We start from the raw sequence: 22,264 nt of genomic DNA, 5'->3' as shown, positions 1-22,264 counted from the left end.
TTTTTATTGGATCAAACATGAACTGAGCAGGGAAAGAAGCTAGGAATTGTATTAGATGGAAAGGAAGATGGAATACATTCTAGGTATGGGGGAAATCTGCCAAAGGATGGATTTTATGTATAGTGAACATAAAGTTGACTAGTTTGGCTGGAACCTAGGATATGTAGGAGTAAGTAATGTATGATCAATTGCCCTAGCCTCATCTTTGTTTTAGGGGAAAGCCTGCAAGGAATAAACTTCAGGAAAGGGCTTTTTGTTAATCATCATACTGAATCACTAAAGAAGCATCATCCTTGAAGGGTAAACACCTTGATGATGAAACTCATTTATTAATTAATGTCAATTAATCAAGGCCATTTTTACATTGCAAAATGCTTGATTTCTGCTTTAAGGATAATGAGAAACATGTTATCATTTAATCCTAAAAACTAACTAAAAAGAATGGATTTCTGGTTTTAGGATTAGAAGGAATCTTAGTGATTATTAAATCCAAGCATCATGTAAAGAAAATTAGTTCTATAGAGGTAGATTTGCTGAGGTAGTAAATTACAAAGATGGAATTAGACTCTAGGAGGTAGGTCTTTTCCCATTATACCCACTTCTTTTCTTCCTACCCACCTTACCTCATTATATTTTCCAACCTTTTCCCTTCCATTATAACACAAAAGTTCTATGGCCTCTAAGCCTTACCCAATTTGATAACCAAATTCAAGCTAAAAGTATTAAAGAGTAATTAATGATGACTTAATACATTGCCCCTCACAGATAGTGACCTCTGGTTCTTCAGATAATCAACCAGCAAGAATTTGTTGTCAGTTAAAAGTTTATACTGTGTACTTAGGGCTATATATAATAGGCAAGACATGATAGAAGTTTAAGATATAATTCCTGCTCTCAACATTTGTTTTTAATTTGCTGAGGAAGATGCCACTTATATGGGGAAAAAAAAGTAGAGCACAAGATATGTGATAAGTTGCCAAATATGTGACACATAATGTAGCTTCAAATTTATGAGTAATGAGGAAATTAGAAATTCTATGGGGCTGAACCAGTGGAAAAGATATTTTCAGGGTGGTAGACCTCTCCCAGTACCCATCAACTCATACCTTATAGCTGCCCTATTCTTCATATCTCTAAAATTATGCCAGACACTGACTTCCTCTCAAAAGATCCATACATTTACTAATGGCAGAGAAAGATGTCTACTGGTAATAATAGTCAAAATAGCTTAGTATTTATATATTACTTTAGGGGAACTAGCTGGCATGGTGGATAATGTTAGGCCTAAAGTCAGGAAGACTCATCTTGATCCTGAGCAAATTATTTAACCCTATTTGCCTTAGTTTCCTCATCGATAAAATGAGCTGGAGAAGGAAATGACAGGCAATTCCAGTGTCTTTGCTAAGAAAACATAGGCTTTATATGTAGAGTCCAACACTATTAAACAATAATATTATTACTTTAAGGCTTACAAAGAACTTTTACATATATTATTTCATTTGATCCTCACAACAACCCCAGGAGGTAGATATTATTATCATTTCCATTTTATATATGAAGAATCTGAGGCAGACATAAGCTAAGTGACTTTTCCAACCAAGAAGTATATGAGGCAGTCCTTTAACTTTTTTACTTTTGACTCCAAGCCTAATATTGTATTTACTATGTCACTGTTACTTAGCCCCTCATTATATCAATGGCATGATATTTTCAGGATTACTGTATACTTTAGTTCAATTGAAGGAAGAATCTTCTAAGAATTATTGCTGTTCAAAAAAGTAGAAAAGAGAGTGCTCCATCACTATAACTGCTTAAACATGTTGGATAACCACTTATGGAGGGAGGATAAGATGGGTTTCTTCTTGCACAACCAGGAGACTCTTTGGACCAGATAGTCTGGAAGAGTCTATTAATATTCTGTCACTTTATAGTGAGGTTATGGAACAAAGCAAAGTTAACCACTGGGAAGATCTAACCCAACACTTGTCCATAGAAGAGAATGAATTCACCAGCTAAAGACTCATTACTTATAGCATTGTAATCATGAGCAAAGAGCTAAAATGGTTTTTTTTTTAAAGTATATGAAGTTTGACTCCTTTAGCTTCATTTATCAATAAGTTAGTCCAAAAAACATTTATTAAGTCCGAGGTACAAGGTAAACACTTGGGTATACAAAGAAAGGAAAAAAAGTGTATAAAGTGTTTTGTTGTTTAATTGTATCCAACTCTAGATAACTCCATGTACAAAGTCCATGGAGTTTTCTTGGAAAAGAGACTGGAATGATTTGCCGTTTCCTTCTCCAGTATAAATCTCAAAGTAACAGCAAAACAGAAATACTGGAAAGGCCTCTTGGATAAAGTAGAATTTAAGCTGAGTTTTGGAAGAATCAATAGATAGAAATGAAAAAGTGTTATGGGCCAGAACTTGAAACAAGGTGCTAAGTCAGTGGAATTGATAGAGACAATGGTTATTTAGCATGGTGCTTAACAGTTCTCTAGTTCAGGACATGTACTTAATACTTACTATAGTTCTACAAGATTCACACCTTTGATTAGAGAGGTTATAACCTTGAATAAACTCAGCCAGAATCAGAACTAGAAGACAGAGACTGTGGTGGCAGTCTTCCTGCCTCCCCCACAGAAACCAAGACACATTCAGGAGGATCTCAAGAAGCTGGCAGAAGCAGAGAAGACAAAGGACTGGCAGCAGGAGCTTAAGCTCTCGGAACCAAGGAGGGAGATAGGCCTCTAAGAAAGATAACCAGACCCCAGGAAAGGAGACAAGACTCTGAAAAGGACAATAAAGGATTTGACTGTACTTATGGTGATTACTGAACTGAAAGGAAGACTGCCTCTAGAGACCCCAAGAGAACCTCAACAGAGAACATTACAATTTAGAGAGAATGTTACAAAAAAGAAAGGGTATTCTGTGCAAGGAGGACACTAGAGAGAAAAGGCAAGAAGTTGGGAAATGGAAGTATCATATATATAACATAGTAAGTATACCACATAGTGAACTACAGTGTACTTAAAGGTGAGCAGAGTGTAAAAACATTGGAAAATTAAGAAGGAAAGAGACTATAAAGGGACTCAAATATTAAACAGAGAATTTCATATTTGATTACAGAAAGAAAAGGGAGCCTCTGGAGTTTGTTGAAGTAGGAGGCATAATAATGTCAAGCTTATGCTTTTGAAAAAAAAAATCAGTTTAATAGCTGAGTGGAGGATCGGTTGGGATAGAGAGAGATTGAGGCAGGAAGACCAATCATAAGGCTCTAAGAAACATCCAAAATTCTAGTATTGGGAATGCTATGATTTCAGAACAATCTTAAATTCAGCAGTGGAAAGAAAAATGGTAGATGTAATTAGGCTGCATCATAACAAAGGCTGGCAAGAGAGAAGTGATATAGAGGAAATCTTCAAGGATATACATGATTGGGAAAAGATGTGACTGCCCAGATAGAGGGAGGAGACAGTGACATGTGCAGCCCACTTGCTACTTTGGCACCCAATAAATAGGAAGGGAGTCCCAAAGGTTTCTAGCCCATGGGTAGATCTTTTATGGGGAATTAATGGAAGTCCACAGACAAGAGTTAGACAGAATGGAATGCCACAGGTATGGTGCATAATTTCCATTGGCTGAAGATTACATAATGGTACTAAGGTTTGGATATAAATTAATAATAATTTTCTTGTGTAGCTTACAAACTGGCTCTGGGGAAATCCCCAAAGATTTTAATAAGTGTTCCAAGCAATGGAAAGATTTCACTTCAACAAGCATTTATTAATCCCCCATTATATATCAAGAACTGGATTAGATTTTGGGATACAAAAACAAAAATCAAAGTCTCTAGCCTCAAGGTGCTTACATTCCATGGGGCAATAACAGGAACAGAGAAAAATAAACATATAAAATAATTTCCAGAAAGAGAGCACTAACATCTGGGGAAGGGGGAAGAATCAAATTGAGTTTTTCTCTCTCGTCACCCCTAGTCTCATCTAATTTGGAGTCTAGTCTTGTTTTTTCTGCCAATGCACATATTCTTATCCTTCTCTCTTCTAACATTCCCCCATCAGCTCACACCAGGACTATTACAATAGTCTAGTGGTTGATCTCCCAGCTTTTTCTCACTCAAGTTTATTGTCACATTCATTTTCCTAAAGCACAGGTCTGACTATGTTACCTTCCCCTCTAATATTCAATAAACTTCAATGACTCCCTAGACCTCTAGGTTCAAATAGAATTTTATATTTGGTGATTAAAGCCCTTATAATTTAGTTCCTTCCTGACCTTCCCTTCTTCCTGTAGCTCAGTCACACCCATATACTCTACAATTCATAAATCCTGACCTCTTTGAACTTCCTTCCAGCTTTCTTGAATTACATCTCCCGACCTGGGGTATTTTCTTGTTCCTCCATACCTGCAATTCCTCCTCAGATAAAATCTCACCTTTTGTAAGAAGTCTTTCTTAGATGTTGCAGCAGATAGAGCACCAGCCCTGGAGTCAGGAGAACCTGAGTTCAAATTCAGCCTTAGATACTTAACACTTCCTAGCTGTGTGACCCTGACCAAATCATTTAACCCCAATTACGTCAAAAAAAGGAAAAGAAAGAAGAAGCCTTTCCTTCTTCCCCTTAATGCTAATGATTGCCTTTTTTTGATTATCTCTAATATATCTGATTATATCCAATATGTCTTATTTATACATTATTATCTGATTGCATGTTGATATCCTTTATTTGACTGTGAGTTTTTTTAGAGCTAGTATTGTCTTTTTGACTATCTTTGTATTTTCAGTGCTTAGCCCAGTGCTTGCCACATAGTAGGTACTGAATAAATGCTTGTTGACCAAAAGAACTATAACAGGGTACTACTATTTTTGTATCTCAGATTAATTTGGTTTTAACAGATGGTAAAATAGTTTCTGGCAGAAAACATTGGGGAATTACTGGCCTTGTAGAAATGACTGGCCATCCATATGTTTTTGTGAACAGCTTTTACATATTTCAGAAGAAACATCTCCTGTTTTTGCTTTACCTCCATAATCACAAGGAATTAAAAGGAAGAAGGAAGGGGGAATGCAATTATATACTACCTGTTGTATGTCAGACACTGTGCTAAGCACTTTACAAATATTATCTCATTGTGATGGTCATAACAATCCCGTAAGGTAGATGCTATTATTATCTCTTCTTTACAGACGAAGAAACTGAAATGAAAAGAAGCAAAATCAGTTTCCCAGAGACACCCAGCTATTAAGTGTTTGTACCAGAATTTGTACTCAGGAGTCTATACTGATTCTTAAGTTTTATGCTCTGTCCACAACAACATCTTAGCAACCTCAAAAATCTTTTGGTAGAGAAGAGGCAATATTGTTTGGTGAGAAAGACACAGTGGTAGAATATGGAGTAAGAACAGCAGAGTTCAAGTCCCAGGCTATCACTAATAAGGTATGTGATCTTTGACCTTAAATCCTTTACCTGTAACAAGATGGTGTTTTCTTAGACCTCTCCAAGATTCCAGCTTTAATATTCCATTTTCCCCTCATCAATCACTTATGAGTTAGTATCAATTTAAGCATTGTCTCCCTTCTCTCTGCAGGAATTTATACTTTCAACTTTATCAAAGAATTAAAGGTAGATTTCATGCCTCATACCAACAATTTCCAGATTTAGTAAAAAATAAAAAAAAAAAAAAAAAAAAAAGGCAGGGAAGATATTTACAGGAGACCAACAAGGTCTTTTTTGTATCATGAAATCATACTGCACAGATGGCTAATAATAATAAACATAGCTAATATCTATATAGTGCTTCTTCCCTTATGGCAAGAGCTGTGGTAACAACTTTACAGATATTATCTCATTTTATCCTTATAACAACCTTGGGAGGCAGATGTTTTTATTATCCCCATTTTGCAGATAAGGAAACTGAGGTAAACAGTACTTAAGAGACTGCACAGAGTCACAAAGCTAGCAAATGTTTGAGTTCATATTGGAACTCGGGTCTTCCTGACTCTAGACCCAGCCCTAATGGGACCACATGGTGGTCCCAACTACCTATACCAAAGCCTAACCTTGACTTTCTCATTCACCAGCCTTATTCTTATGCATGAAAAACACTCTATATGGAGCAGGATGAGAAACTGGAGCAGGCAAACACTCATTTTCAGGGTTTTTTGGAGTTCACACTGTCACTTCTTTGATTACTGCCCAAACAAAGATTTTGTGTGTTTCAAGAGTGAAAAGTAACTGGAGAAATTGCTTTATTTTAGATAACTTCAATTAATCTTTAGTTTTAGAAAGTTACAAGACTGGGAAATAGTCTGGAAAGAACTTCATTTCCATTAAGCCCAGACAGGTTTGGCATTGTACTCTCCAAAACTCAGAATAGGAATAACCTAAAAGAGAGACTCTAGAAGTTTTCAGGAGGAGTGAGAACAAAAGAACCTAGATTTTGAGTAAGAAATTTATAGTATGGGCATAAAAAAAGCTTTTAAGAATAGCTAAAATGAAATATAATTTTATTTATATTATTTCATTTTTCACTTGATTGTGGTTTATATTTTGCCCAATATTGTGTCATTTGTTTCCAAACTCATGTTTTCTTTCTTTATTGCTATTTTTTTTCTTTTCAGAACATCTTAATTTCTCAGTATAACTCTCCTTTACCTAGCCAGATAGTCTTTATAATAAAAAAGAGGGAAAAAACAGCTTGGTTTTAACCAAAACATCAACCAAATCCTACAATATCATACTCCTAATATCTCACTTCTGCAAATAACATATTGACCATTCTTTCTTCTTTGAGATCAAGTGTGCCAAACTATTAAGTTTTCTATAAAAATTTCATTAACTGGAATGCTATGTTCAGCAGAATTGTTGGTTGGTTTAAAGTTAACTTCAAAACACTTTTTCATTCCTCTCTTATTGAAATTCTTCTCAACTGCAATAGTTTAATTCCCTATATTTATAAAGATAGTATGCTGAAATTATCTTTCTTGTCTGAAAATGCTACCCTTGATGATGATCAATGTCAGTGAGAGGTGCTTAAATATAGAGACCTTGGGGAAGGAGGGCACTAGCAGTGTGGGAAAGGAATAATGGTTCAGAAAATATCTACATATTATAGAAGATGGTATATGAGTTTTGCAAAGGCATGAGGCCTGGGAGATGAACTATTGAGGTCAGTTCATTTTATATTAACCTGTTCCCTGAGAGTTGGTATTTTGAAATTCCATATATAAGCTTGTTTTCTTGTGATGTTCTGGTAATGTTTCATATAATAAATACTTTGTTAAAATTGAGCACTCTGTCTAGTTTGGTTGTGTCTAAATCTGAGCACTGAATTTTAAGTTACTAAAGGTCTCGATTTGAGACTGGTTTGTAGAATGTATATTCATTTCATTTATCCAAAGTCAGACTAGCCTAAGTTAACATAAGGCTCAGCTTTTGTTTGTTTGTTTGTTTGTTTTTTCATGTCAACTGAGAACAATACTTGTGTGACTGACTTTGCAGGGTTATTCTGAAGAACACATGGTGAGGCAAGTAGGGGAAGAAGTGATTGGAGTCATGAGGACCTGAATTCAAATTCTCCCTCAGATTGTTACCATCTGTGAATGGGTAAGTCACTTAACCTTTCTCAGGCTGTTTTGTTGAGTCGTTGAATCATTTTAGTCATTTCTGATTCTTCTTGACTCTATTTGGGATTTTCTTTGCAAAGATCCCAGCTAGAGTGGCTTACCATTTTCTTCTCCAGTGCATTTTTACAGATGAAGAAATTGAGGCAAATAGGATTATGTAATTTGCCCAGAGTCAAGCAGCTAGTAAGTATCTGAGGCCAGATGTGAGCTCAGAAAGATGAGTCTTCCCAACTCCAGACCTGGTACTGGGACACATGGTTGTTTCCATCTATAAAAGGATAAATGATAATATTACTTATATTGTGAGGCTCAAAAGATATAACATGTGTAAAGTGTATAGCAGAAACTTGAAAGCACTACATAAATACTAGCTATTATTATGAAAGCTGTATAGAAAGGTTAGTCAATTTCTGCACAATAAATTGCATTTCCTATAGTGTAATGGAAAAAGAAACAAGGACAAGGTAGGAAGTTAGGAGAACTGAATTTTAGTTCCAGTTTTGCTACTATTTATACTTGTAATATAAAGACAAGTCTCAGTTTCCCCAAGTGCAAAATGAGGAAGTTAGACTAATCTCTAAAAAAACTTTGTTGTTCTAACATTTAATGATGCTAATATTCCTGAAACATCTCCATTGATTATTGTAAACTAAATATTTTTATTGTCTTTTGATTAATGTCTGGTACCTCCCTCAGTCACAGTAGTTGCCTACAGCAATGCTGTCCTATACAAAGTGCTTCATAACTTTAGAGAGTCTTCTCAAACTTGAATTTAGGAGAGAGTTTAATAATAATCTAGCTTTTAATAGGCCTATTTGGTTTCCTGGCATGAGAAAATCAGTAATGTCCACCATATTCAGGGCTTGCCAGATACATTATTAGTGTTGCCATTGATATAAAAATACAATAGCCTAGTTAAAGAACAGATTCTTCTCAATTTACACTTCTATGCTACATCTTGCTTACATACACCAAATATTATAAATGCATTGCTACATTTAATTTCGGAAGGCTACAAAGTTGATCAAAATGAATTTTTGTGTTGAAGAATGATAATTGTTCAAAAGCCTTCCAAATGGATGTTGTTGGGAAAGAGACTCATTATTTTACCTAATCCAATTTTGGCAACATGTCCTAACTGTGAAGGCAAAAAACTGGTGTCAATGATCATTTTGTTCTTAGACTCCCAAGAGGAGTAATTACTGCCATAATTCATTTTAGTGATTCAGACCTCTGCCCACCAAGGAAAGATTAAACCAAACAACCATCAGCTTTCTACTTTTTGATCTTAAATGATTCAGAGGGCAATCCAAATGCAGATGCCTTCTTGTCATGAGACATATATCCTTGTCCCTTTCTATTTTTTTACATATGTTAGGACTTTGTATTTGGAGTTGTCATTGTCCAGTCATGTCCTTACTCTTATTGTTCTTATTTGAAGTTTCCTTATCAAAGACACTGGAGTAGTCTGATTATTTTTGCTCATTGTTTGTATAGATGAGGAAGAGACAAGCAGGATTATGACTTACCCAGAGTGACAGTAAGTGTCTGAGATCAGATTTGAACTCTAGAAGATGAGTCTTTCTGACTCCAGATCCTGCACTTTATCCACTGATCCACCTAACTGTCCCATACTTTGTAATAGCTTCTTCCCAAACAAACCAAAATATGCCATCCAGAACTGATCTAGATGACTATTAACCTTTGTTGGAAGCAATAATCATAACACTTAACCAAGATAGAATGAGCAATGGATTGGAGAATCAAAGGATGGAAGTTCAAATCCCCTCTCTTTCACTTTTAACTTGTGTAAGCAGGGGCAAAAAAGTCCTTTAATATCTCAGAGCTTGTTACTCATCCATAAAACTAGAATGTATGACTTGATGAACTTTCTGGTCCCTCTACCTCTAAATCCATGATTCTTTGATCTTATCATTAAATTTTTAAAAATCAATAAAGCAAGAATAATGTAATATTTGTACCATTATAAGATTATTAACACTTCTTTCATTGTCCACTCTTAAGTGTTATAATAATAATGATGATGTAGACAACTCATCAATAACTGGAAGAGAATTTCTTACCCTGGGTCTTATATAATCTAGTTTATTAAAAATATTTCTTGCCCAAACTTACTTTCTCTTAGCCTCAGTCAAGTTTCTTCTTTCAGGTCTTGGTGTAGGATGATTTTTGTGGATGAATAGCAGCTGAACAGTAGAAAGTAACCACTGCCTCCTGCCCTCCCAATCCATTTTTCTTCTTGATTTTTCTTATTTGTTCCTCCATGATCCAAGTGTTATTTTTCAACTTGGCTTATAACTATTTTCCCCTTGCAAAATTGAAAACCCCATGTATTAGCCACAGTAACTTGGCTATCAGATCAACCAGTCTGGTGGATTCCCACAGTATTTCAGATTACAAACTATCTAAATTTCGTAGGTAATCTTAGATGCCTGAAGCTTACAAAAAAACAAACAAACAAACAAACAAACAACAACAAAAAAAAAACAACTTTCCTATGGTCATACAATAAGTTTCAAAGGTGAGATTTGAATGCAGGTCATTCTAACTCAAAGACTAGCACTTTGCCTTTCTCTTAGACATCATGATAAATGTCCAATTTATCAAGCAGTAAATCTTTGTTGAATTGGTGTTATCCAGAAGGCCCTCTGTCATTGGCTCTGTCTGTTTTTTTAACACAGAAGGTACTTTGCTTTAAGTAATCTTGATATAAGTACATTAGGCTTAATGGGAAAAAAAATTAATCAGAAAGTTGAGTCTTTACTTTACAATTTGATTTACAGTAGAATTCCTTTAAATACAAAGTCCCTTGAGAATATAATTTTATTTGTAAAAATTACTCTTACACACAGTTTGTTTTAGAAACATGACAATAAAATAAAGCAAGGCACATCCTACAGTAAGAGTAACAACAATTATATTTGTGTTTTTATGGTACTTTTAACTACTAGAATTTTATTTTATCTTCACACATACACATAGCCACTTAAAATAGGAGAACTGTCATTTTCCCAGTTTTGTAGATGAAGAAATGGACACAGAGATAAAGTAACATATCACGTAAAGTGATATCGAACTGGAAGGCCATCTAATGTAGTCATTTTTCATATGAGGAAACTGAAACTACTAAATGAAGGTTAATTACTTGCCCAGATTTTTAAAGGTAGAATCAGAACCCTGATCCTTTCATTATAAAGATAGCATTCTTTTCCTGTATTATGCTTATGCCTATCGCAGCTCAAGGTCATATTGTATCTAGTTCTTATCTACAGATCTATAGAACTACCTATACAAGTTAGTGTTTCTTCAACTAGATGGAGTAGCTCCAGCCTAGATCATTATCTAAAAAATCCAGAAGAGCCATTCTCCCAATGATTTTGCTCAATTCAAGGTGCACCCTTCTCACATGCACCACAGCTTTGAGAAAAGCTGGGTGAAGGCATCAATTTACAAGGGGAAAGGGAAAAAGCATTTATTAGAGACCTCTTATGTGCTGTGTACCATATTAAGAAAATATTACATCATTTTGATCCTCAGAGCTACCCTTGAGAATAAGTGTTAACATTATCCTCATTTTAAAAATGAAGAAACTCAGGCATATAGTGGTCAATTCAGTGGACTTATCTAGAGTCACATAGGTAGGAAATGCCTGAGGCTGGATTTGAACTCAGGCCTTTCTGATATCAGATTTGGTGCTATATCCATTATACTACCTAGTTGTTTAGATAAGTGAAATTAGATCTGAGACCCAAGGAAGGGAAGTACCCAAGAGAATCAAACCAGTTTATAAAATAGGAAAACTTCAAGCAAGTATATATTTTAATTAAAACAAAAAATGCAATTGCTTTTTCAGCTACTGAAACTTCCAAGTCATATTCAACTTTCCCCTTACCTTATGCATCTAATCAGCTATCAAACTGAGGAGATTCCTCATTTCTCACAGGCATTCCATTTTTTCCACTCATGTGGCCAATACCCTAGTTCAGTGATCTTTCTTCTAGAGTATTGATCAACTGGCCTCCCTTTTTTCCCCGTTCTTCCATTCTTCCTCCACATCACTGCTTCCTATTTCTTAGATCAGACTATGGTCCTTGCCTGCTAGGTGTCTTGCCACCTGGCTGTCCCATACTTTGTAATTGCGTCTTCCCAAACAAACCAAAATATGCCATTCAGAACTGATCTAGATGACTATTAACCTTTGTTGGAAGCAGTAATCATAATACTTAACCAAGATAGAATGAGCAATGGATTGGAGAATCACACAGTGGCTCTTTATCAACAAGTAAAGGCCCAAGGGTTCCTGTGCACACAGTAGATACTTAATAAAGGTTTATAGAACTAAAATGAATGGTACAATAATTTGTAGATTCTTGCTGTTCTATTCTCTTCTATCATTTATTTATCAACATAAATGTGGGAATAACAAAAGATATTGTGTCCTTTTAAATTTTAATGGGTTAATTTTCCCTTTTTTTTTTATCTAATCTGAACAATAATTGAAATTTCATGTCTTTTATTTTTATTTCTAAAAACCCTTTCTAGAAGCCTCCAACAAGCTGAAGATAAACAAAACAAATACAGGCATAGACCTTCACTTGTTGATAAAGAGCCACTTATTATGCCTAAGAGTGACATGTTTTTACTGGGAGCTCAAAAATTCGAATATGGGATAGACAGAAGAAAAAAGGCAAGACTAGAATGCTATTAAAAAAAGAAAAAAACAACTTATGTAAGAAAATAAGGATTGCATCTCTGTGACAACCTTTTAGATATTCTTTCCCCATACCAGTCTGCAACTGCCTGAATGCAGTTGCTATGGGTTTAGATTTAAGACAAATAGTATTGGGGGAAATTAATTAGGATTTTCAATCAGGTAAAAAACTGGCACAAATTTAGGACTATACAATATATATTTTTTCAGAATTTCTTTAAGCTATAATATTAGTAGGTAGAACAAATAGAGAACTAGGAGTAGCTCACAGTTATCTCAGAACTAGATGAGATTTTCAGGGTCATCCAGGACATTCTTTAGCTGAAACATAAATTTCTTCCATAATATTCCCTACAAGTGATCACCCAATCTCTGTTTGAATATCACCAGTGAAGAAGAACTCACTATTATTCTATAGGCAACCTATTTTACTTTGGACAATTGTAATTTTATCTTTTTTATTTTAGTTTTTGATTAAACATGCATAAGGATACATAAAGAGTTCTAGGTGAGAAACTTTCTCTACCAATCTACTTGCTCTGCATTTTATAGTCTTAAAGAGTTTTCTGAGGTACTGAGTAGTTATGTGACTTGAATAGAGACATACAGTTAATATGTGTCATGGGCAGGATTTGAATTCAACTCTTTCTGATTCTGGTGGGTATGCACTACATCTTGCTCCTTATATTAAACTGATATCCTGATATATTAAACTGATGGTCCAAGGTTTTTAGTCACACAAAATTAGTCAAATTCCTCTCCAAGTGACATAATAGATAGCATTCATGTCCCTCTGCCACCTAAGTCTTTTCCCAGTTCAAACATCCCCAGTTCCTTCCACTTATCTTCCTGGTCTCCAGTCTTCTTATCATACTGGTTCCTTCCTTATGATAAACTCTGATGTATCATAAAAGCCAGAAATGAACAAAATATTCTAAAACATGGTTGCTCTGTTCAGGGCAAGATTATGGTGAGACTATAACTTCATTTGTTCTGAATAGCATTTCTATTAAAGTAATCTAAGGTCCTATGCTTTGTTTGTTTGTTTTTGATATTGTGTCGATTTTTTTTTTAGTTTAATCAGATATTTTTCACATTATCTTTTTCTACCTAAACTGTTATTTTTCAGTTGTGTTCAACTCTATATGACTCTATTTGGGATTTTCTTGGCAAAAGTACTGAAGTGGCTTGCTATTTCTTTCTCTAGCTCATTTTACAGATGAGGAAAGTGAGGTAAACAGGGGTTAAGTGACTTACCCAGGGTCACACAAGCAGTGAGCATCTGAGGCCAGCCATATTTGAATTTAAGAAGATGAGTCTTCCTGGCATCATGCCTACTTCTCTATCGGGTCATCTAGCTTACACTTACATAATTGACTTTTTGAATCATAGGACAGAAATTTCCATTGATTACTATTGACTTTTCCTATTAGATGAATTCATTGTTTATAGCCCTTGAAAATAATTTTAGATCCCAGCCTCCACCAGTTGTCAATTAGCTCCCACCAGCTCTGTGTATTAAACAATTTAGCAAGTATTATTTGTGTCTTTATTCAAGTCACTGATTTAAAAAAAAAAAAAAAAAAGTTGAAAAATAGAGCCCAGGACAGCATGTCATTGGTAATCTCTCTCCAGTTTGATCACCAGCACTCTTTGGGTCCAGTTCATCCAGTTCCAAATCCACCCAGTTACATTAAAATCTAGATCACATTTCTCCATCTTGTCCTTAAAATGATCCCAAGGCACTTGCTAAAAATCCAGGGACATTCCAAGCTGTTTGCTTAGTCTAGTAACCCTGATGACAAAGGAAATGAGGTTGGTCCAGCATGACTTGTTCTTAACGAACCCATGATGACCTATAGTGATCACTATTTCCTTTCTAAATGTTCCCAAACTAGTTTGTGAATATTTCACCTGAATAGTACTGTTTTTTTAAGCTGAAAAGCTGGCTATCACATTTGGATAAAAGATTCTTTCCCTTTTTAAGAAGCTTCCTCTAACATGCTGGGGAAATCGGAACATTCTATAAATCTGAACAATTCATCCTGCACAAAAACAGAGGACCAAAGTTGAAACATTAAAATAAATAAATAAATAAATAAGACTAAAAGGTACAACCTTTAAGTCAGTTTATCTAGCTAGTAGGCCACAGTCAACAAACATTTCTTCTCTCTAGGTACTTTTAGAGACATAATGATTTTCCAACAGAATACTCTGGTACCTGTATAATTGCCAAATAATCCCTGTTTACTAGTGATTTAGTAAACTAGTGTTTACTAGTGATTCCTGGGCTGTGTGACTTTATTGAGGGAAGACCAAGCAAGTTACTTTTGTTATTTCCATTAAACTTAACTAAACTCTCAAATTGACAAATTATCTTTTAACCTACAATAGCTGTATATTAGCTTGGAAACATTTTAGAAGTTTCTACCCCAGTCAGCTTTGCCTTTCAGATACTCTGCTCTCCTGCATGGTTTATTTTTGAGAATTCTGTGGGGAGTAGTTAGTTCTTGGAGGATCTTCACAGTTTGGAATATTATTCTATAGAAAAGAAATCCTTAAACCAATTCTACTTCCTAACAGACAAGTTACCTAGTACAGGTAAGAATTTTATAAACAATGCAAAACACCAAATATTTATATTTGCTAACACAGTATGGTTTTATTTAGCATTAATGTACAGAGTGTAGGTGTGCCATATAACTTCTCAATAGCTGCTCAATGTGGAAAAGAGTAGGAATCTGAAGTTAAAAGAACTGGATTCAAATCCTATCATTTTTTTTGTAGGTGGGTGGTGACCTTGAACAAGTTAAGTCACCCCCTGAAGGCCTAAGTTTTCACATCTGTAAAATGAGGGGGTTGGGCTGAATGATTTTCTAAAGTGCCTTCTAATGTTAAATCTCTGATTCTTCAATCCTTGGCCCTAACTAAAACTCCTAAGGATAATAAAATCGTGGCCATACCATCACTTTCTCCATGTTCCCAAGAGCAAACATTTGGTTTATATTCAAGGTTTTGACATCATATTAGATACAAAATTCTGATTATAATAATTATGATAATATATAATAAATATCACAATTGTCCATGTATGGTCAAGGGTAAGCACGCTGAGTCTTTTTTTTTTTTTGCTTGCATAGATATTTTTCTGGTATGAAATAATCTAAATGACTAGTTATCTTCCCTACTGGGCTACATACCAGCAGCTCCCTAAATTTCATAATGTTCCAGTGGATCCCCTCCATACAGGGTTGAGCTTTTTTTTTTTCTCTTCCCCCTCAATATTCTCCATCTCCCCCTCCTTTCCCCATTTTCTAAAAAGGTTTTAAAGAACATTTCTGAGACAAAAATAGCCTCAATTGTGAGAGGCCTACACACTGGGGTCTGCCACAGAGACAAGTCAGCAAGTGCAAGCCAAGAACATTAGGGGAGACTCCGTGTGGATGCGACTCGGCCGTTTTGGGTGCTGTTTCTCTTCTTGGGCCCGGTGGGTAGAAGAAAAAATGGATTTTTTTGAGGGGGAGGCGGGGGATCTGGGGGGGGAAAAGTTGTTGGGGTGGGTCTGAGCTCCCTAACAAACGGGATCTGGGGTAGCATCCGGGCTGAAGTGGGGGGGATTTCCCCCCTCTCCCCTGCGCCCCTCCTACTCGTTCTTTTTATTTGCCCCCATGGGGCTGGCTATAGTCAAAGAGAGCGATTGGCATTGAATGTCACCCTGAAGGTAAAATGAAAGACAAAAGATGAACGCATGCTTGCTTTCTGTTTGCAGTGGCGGCGGCGGCAGTAGGATTTAAAGGGGGGAAAAAAACAAAAAACAAAAAACCCCAAACATCACACGCACATCCACCCACACATCCACATCCACACACAAACACACAAGGGCGACAATTATGCAAACGCGGTAATGCAATCAAATCATGACCGAGCTGGAATTTTTTTTTTTTTTTTGGGGGGGGGGGAGGAGAGAAGAGAGAAATGTATGTCTATATTTATTTATTTATTTATTTTTCCAAAAGAAAGAGAGAAATCCATGCAAACAGAAACGTGCACATACCACGTAGGCAGCCGAGGAGAATCTGGCAGCTCCTCTCTTCTTCTGCCAAGTTATCATTGAGAAAACAGACAGGCATCATGACGTCCCGGGTCACAGGGAGTGCGGACCGACGCTACCAAGAGAAAAGGGAGGCGCCTCAGAGCTTGGGCTAGCGGCCGGCGCCTCTCGGCCCCTCGCAGCCCCGACCGGTGAGTGCGGCGCCGCTCGGGACCCAGCCCCGAGCTGCCAGGCCGGCCGAGCGCCCGTGTGGGCAGAGCGGCCGCCGCTGCCCGCCCTGGTCGCCGGCCGGCCAGCACCCCCTCGCCGGCTGAGGTCGCGGGAGCCCACTTAAAGGAGGCGTGTGTAAGATGTGCAAGGTTCCTGCATGGGGGTTTTGGGGGGTGGGGTGTAGACTTTCATAGCCAAAGAAACCGGCTTCGGCTTCTTTAAAAAAAAAAAAAAAAGAAAGAAAAAAGAAAAAAAAAAAAAAAAGAGAGAGAGAGAGAGAGAGAGAGAAAGAAAAAGAAAAAAAAAAAAAATCCAACCCCTGACGACTCACCCGATTAACCTGCAGCAGTTCTGACCCTGCCAAGGTAAACTGGTCCAAACCCTTCTCATCAACATCTGGAGACAAGACATTTTGCATCTGGGGGGCGTTCTTTATTTGAAATCCCGGTTTGGAATCTCTTTTGCTCTTCACCCCCTCCCCCCTACCACCTTCAGACCTCGTCAATTTCACTTGCTTAGAGTCCCTTAAAAAAAAAAAAAAGAAAGAAAGAAAGAAAGAAAAAGAAAAAGCAATCCCCCCATAACACAACCAGACCTTCCACCCACCTCTAGTAGACTTGCCGTGATTGCAAACCTGTGTGTATATATGTGTGTGAGGAGTAAGAGAAATCCTAATTCCATCTAGATGTGTTCTTTAACCCCCTCCCCATCCCCTTGGCCAAAGAGACACTTTCAAGTGGCAAGGAGTAAGGGACAGAGTTAAGGCTACGGGACCTGGGCTTCTTGGCAGTGGCGGAGGCGGAGGGATGTTTAGGGGGAAAGAGTGATGTCGTGGACTTAAAAACTGCTGTCCCCGAATGTGGATGCAGCTTTCCCATGATTGCTACTGCTGTTGTCTTAAGTGTCTCCTTCTCATCCTTTCCCCCAAGCTCTCCCCTTCCCAGGGTGGGGGAATTTCAGAAGTTCAGCGGATCAGTCGGCGGCCGCTGGAACTAGCTCCTTATCCCTCCCCCCCACTTCCCCACCCCCTGCCCTAGTCTAGCAGAACGCCAGAGAGGGTCTAACCAGCCCTGCTGGGGCTCCTTGGAGGTTCCCAGGGACGCCGAGGGCAAAGCTCCCCCCGCTTCCCTTCCCGCCATCCCTCCCCTCTTCTTCCTCCCTCCCCTTACAGAATCTTAATGACCAATTCAGGAAGAGTCAAATGGGCCTGGTGAAACCCCCGCTAGCCTGAGTGGTGTGGATTATTATGTATGTATGTATTTATTGTGCTTGCTTCGCTTATGTTGTGACTTGCCACATGGGTCTGCTTAGCTAGGGGAGCACGTTTGCTGTGTTTGTGTTGTAGAATCAGTGGCCGTGCAATAAGACACACACACAGAAAGCCAATGATTTTGCAAACACAACTTAGAGAGGGCAATATCGAAAGTCTCACCTTGTTCATTCCCTTTTCCCTCTTTTTAAAAGGTGGTAAATTTCACTTTCTAAGGGTGTACTATGAGAGACAGTTAGTTCCAAGGATTACCTGTCTATTACTTTAAAACACTGCTTAATGCTTTAAGAGCAGAACTGAAGATATTTCCATGTGTCATAATGGCAATTAAGTTATTTTCTCTTGTTTTTAGAAGACTTTTTTTAATCTCAAGGAATCCAAAGATCTAATGAGAAGTGGTGTGTGTGTGTGTGTATGTGTGTCTGTGTGTGACATCCAAATTCAGAAAAATCTGGAAACAAAAAGGAGGGGGAAATCTCAATGAAAAAATAGAGGAAATAGGTTGGGGAAGAGTTTCAGGGTCATTTATGGCTTTGTTTTTTGCCCTTAGATATTATCTAAGTGAGTTCATCCACCCAAGAAAGGGTTTGTACAGTTATGAAAGAGGGAAATTTGAACAATTCTCAAATTAGAGCCAGGGAAAAGGGGAAATAGTTGCTAGAGGAGAGGAATAATGGAAATGAGAAGGCTTTGAAGAGTTTTTCCTTTTTCTTCAAATATAAAAAGTATCATTTTTTTTGATAAAAGATAGTTTGGTTGCCCAGAATTTTTGGGAAAAATGCATTTGCCTCTGATGCTTAATTTTGTTAATTTCAGTTAAAATTAATATCTTTATATTACATTCTATAATATTGGAAATATGGCTTTTGAGAATTGTATTATAGTGCCCGTGGAAATATTCACAGGTCTGGTTTATTGTGAAATGATTTATTTAGTGAAATGACTGTTCCTTGTCTTTAACATGTCAGTATTGCATCTAATTCTTTATGCATATTATATACAGAAATCTGACAGGCCTTCTTTAAACGAACTGTACAATTTAAATATACAAGGGAGAAGATAGCCTTCTGATGGGTGCTGCTTAAACAAAATAGAGCAGACCCATCAATTAAGTTTCCATGTGTGCAGGACTCAATTTATGCTATACAATTTTTCAGAAATTAAAAGGCTACCACTAGAGTACCATGCCCCTATCTCCAACTGAGCACCACTTATTACTGCAACAGTATTTCAATATTAAGTGATCTTCAAGATATTTCATTTTTCATTTTGATTTCTGAATTTGAATCAGCATGAGAATGGCAGTGCAAGCAAGATAAGCTCTAACAAACTCAGTAGCCAGCTGAAGAGCTCCTAGGGAAGGTGGTGCTGAGGAGAGATCTTGGATTGTATTTGCTAACCTTGTTCATGGGGACATTTCAGTTGTGACCAGAATTTTGGCACTTCTACAACTAATGGGCTTGGGTTTAAAATTGATCCTTCCCCCCCCCCCTCAGTCTGTCTGTCTTGTCCCTTCTGAAGATACTCTATGTACCTTAAATGCATACTTAGGGCAAAACTTTCCATGAAGCCTCTTGGCATTTTCTAAGAGACTCATCTTTAGATTTGTGTGTCAAAAGAAAGAAGTTATTTATGAGTCTCTTCTGGTGTTTACAGCTATAGTAAGTAAGAATAGCTATAGTGGTCTTTTCCCCCCTCAGTGTCTTAGATGTTTAACTCTATTAGATTCACAACAAATCATAACTCGGGAGGTTTTGTGTTCTGTGCAGATGACCTATGAGACTGGTTTTAGCTAAATACAAAAACCTCATTAGCCCAATGAGTGACGTGTGAGTCATAAATACAGGATTTTTCAGGATCTTGTTTTTAAATGTTTAGAAAACTAAGAGGAAAGGAATTTTTGAAGGAAATGCCAGAAGCCACATTAATGAAGAAAAACACTATTGAAATACTTTTGAATAATAGATAGGATATGTAATGGTCAACCACGAGATAAAAATTTTACACAGTATTTTTATGGTTCTAAATTGGCTGCATTGTAAACCAAGCTTACTACTCTATTAAGTCATTATGCTTTTCAATTATTTAACATCTCTGACCAGGGAATCTAGTGTGGTCTTTGTCAGTGCACATCAGAAATTATATGTAAGGTAGTAATTGCTTGTTGTTAGTGTGAGGGCCTTCTTGTCAGCCGAGAGCAAGGTTTAATTTTAACCTATCAGGACAAATCTTACAAACTGTGAGCAGAGGGGGGGAATCAGGTAGAAATAGCCCCACTCCTATAGAAAGGCATAGCACTGAAATGTACCTAATACAATTCAAGATCTCTCACTAAGAAACCTTGACAGTATCTGCCTTCTAGGTACTGTGCATTTGGAAATACTATATCTCCATTTAAATGTAGATCTTCCGTTTTTCTCTGGGGAGCAGTTGGTGAATCTTTCAACTGAACCATGGGTATGAGAAAAACTAACCGAAGATTTCTCCACGAACAAGAGAGGTTGCTGTTTTGAAATTATGATTACCAAGTTTTCTGATATTGTGATTTTATATTGATTTCAAATGTCTTTGTCGAGACTAAATAATATACTGTATACTCTTGATCAAAGAAAGCAGCATTCCTTTGTCACCCTCATAGGAAAGTTGTGAAATTATGAGACTATTTTCTATTCTTGAGTTTGTCTTTGCCATCTAAACAGAGGAAATGGACTGTGGAAGGGGAAGCAAGGAACCTAGGAGTGAGGCCACCTGGGCTAGGCCAATATTAAATGACTTTCTCTTTGAGCGCACATGAAGACACCAGTCACATTTATCTTTTGAGTATACCCAGTACCATTTTAAAAAGTCATGATCTTAGGATCATGGACATAGATCAGGAAGGGACCTCAGAAGCTGTCTCTTTCAACATCCTAATCTTACCTACAATGCAACTGAGACCCAGGGAGATTAAATGATTTGACTAAGATCATATGGATGTTAATGACAAATTCACACTTCTAGTCCACATCCTCTGACTTCAGATCCAGCACACTCTCTGCACCAATATCTTTTGTCAGACTGTAATACTAACTTTTGGTTTATAAAACATGGTCACAAAACCATATCACAAGAAAAATAACTTTTTTTTTTGCTCTTAATTGTCTCAAATTATAAAAATGAATTAAAGGCAATGTGGGATAATGGAAAGAGAGCTCCTCTGGAAGTTGGGAAGATTATCCTGCTTGTGTGACCTTGGATAAGTCACTTAAACTTTAACCTTCCAAGATCATAAATGACAAAGAAAGCTGACATTGGTAGAAAAAGTTTCTTTTGGAGGTCTCTATGCCAGTGACATCACAGTTCTACTCTCTATCTCTATGAAAATAAATGGTTGCTGCTTCCATAGCTTATTTCTACCATCACACTCTACACAGACATATAACTTTTTATTTTGATTGTGATGATAGGTATATTTGTAAGATCCACAGTAGGGAAGAACAGTTAAGAGATTCATGATTCCAAATTGGTTTTACTTCAGTTCTAATGGACCACAATCCTTTCTGAATTTAAGCAAGATATTGATCACAGACATCTTCAAGTGATTGACTGGTTTTGGATCCCTGTTGTGAAACGTGAGACATAAGAAATTCAAATGCCTTATAATAATTTGTGGCATCCAAAGATCTGTTTACATATTAAATTCCTTTCTCCTTCACACTCCCTAGAAGTATGAAAAGGATACTAGTTAATGAACTAATAAGCTAATTGTAATAATTATTAATTAATAATTAATAAGTTGTACTTGAGGACTGCAGGGGAGTTTAGTTATGGCACATATATGTATACATGAAACCTATTGCTTTTAAAAATATTTTAGAGACTAAAACTGAAATATAAATCTTAGAATAGCAAAGCCTGAATATTATCATTTTGATGTCTATTTTGAAAATAGAGGAGATAGAGTATCTAAATACATATCCGTAGAACTTAGCGTTTAAACCAGGCCTCGCTTTACAAGGCTGGTTTTTATGGACTATAATATTTATATGCATGCTTGCCCATATTTATTAGCATAATTATAGATTATGAAGCTTGTTTCCTGAAAGTGTTAAATGATAAACTTTGGTGTAAGTTGTATTTTAGAAGTATATTTGTCTAAGGAGGCAATTTTTATTGTTGTTAATAATGTAGCTACATGGGGAAAAGAAAAGGCAACTTTTTATCTGGATTTCTTCTTTTCCTGTTGGGGGAATCTAGGGGCAGTTGCTTGTGGAGCATGTATAATTGATTTTCATACATTTATTTTAAAAAGGAGACATAACAAGGAATCTGATATGATGCTTGGAATATATCTCCTTTCCACCAATGTTCTTGAGGAAAATG

At 36.7% G+C, this 22,264-nt stretch overlaps 1 protein-coding gene across 10 annotated transcripts in view; it reads left to right on the top strand.

Moving 5' to 3' along the window:
* The window catches only part of ESRRG (estrogen related receptor gamma), a 657,723-nt gene that overhangs the window by 27,950 nt on the left and 607,509 nt on the right, over nucleotides 1-22,264 (top strand). For 5 of the 10 annotated variants that reach the window (XM_074309163.1, XM_074309168.1, XM_074309170.1 and 2 more), the window contains one exon: nucleotides 7,515-7,619. The exons of 1 other annotated variant lie outside the window; for it this stretch is intronic. The gene's annotated coding sequence lies outside the window, so the exon portion shown is untranslated. Of the gene's footprint in view, nucleotides 1-5,205; nucleotides 5,451-7,514; nucleotides 7,620-15,625; nucleotides 15,859-16,387; nucleotides 16,998-22,264 lie in introns of those variants that run through there. 4 more of the 10 variants (XM_074309166.1, XM_074309173.1, XM_074309175.1 and 1 more) reach the window with 4 other exon arrangements.

The sequence above is a fragment of the Sminthopsis crassicaudata genome, chromosome 4, assembly GCF_048593235.1.
Source record: "Sminthopsis crassicaudata isolate SCR6 chromosome 4, ASM4859323v1, whole genome shotgun sequence".
In the NCBI taxonomy this organism is placed as follows: Eukaryota; Metazoa; Chordata; class Mammalia; order Dasyuromorphia; family Dasyuridae; genus Sminthopsis; species Sminthopsis crassicaudata.
The sequence above is the reverse complement of the archived record's forward strand: the minus strand, read 5'-3'. Positions and strand labels throughout refer to the sequence as shown.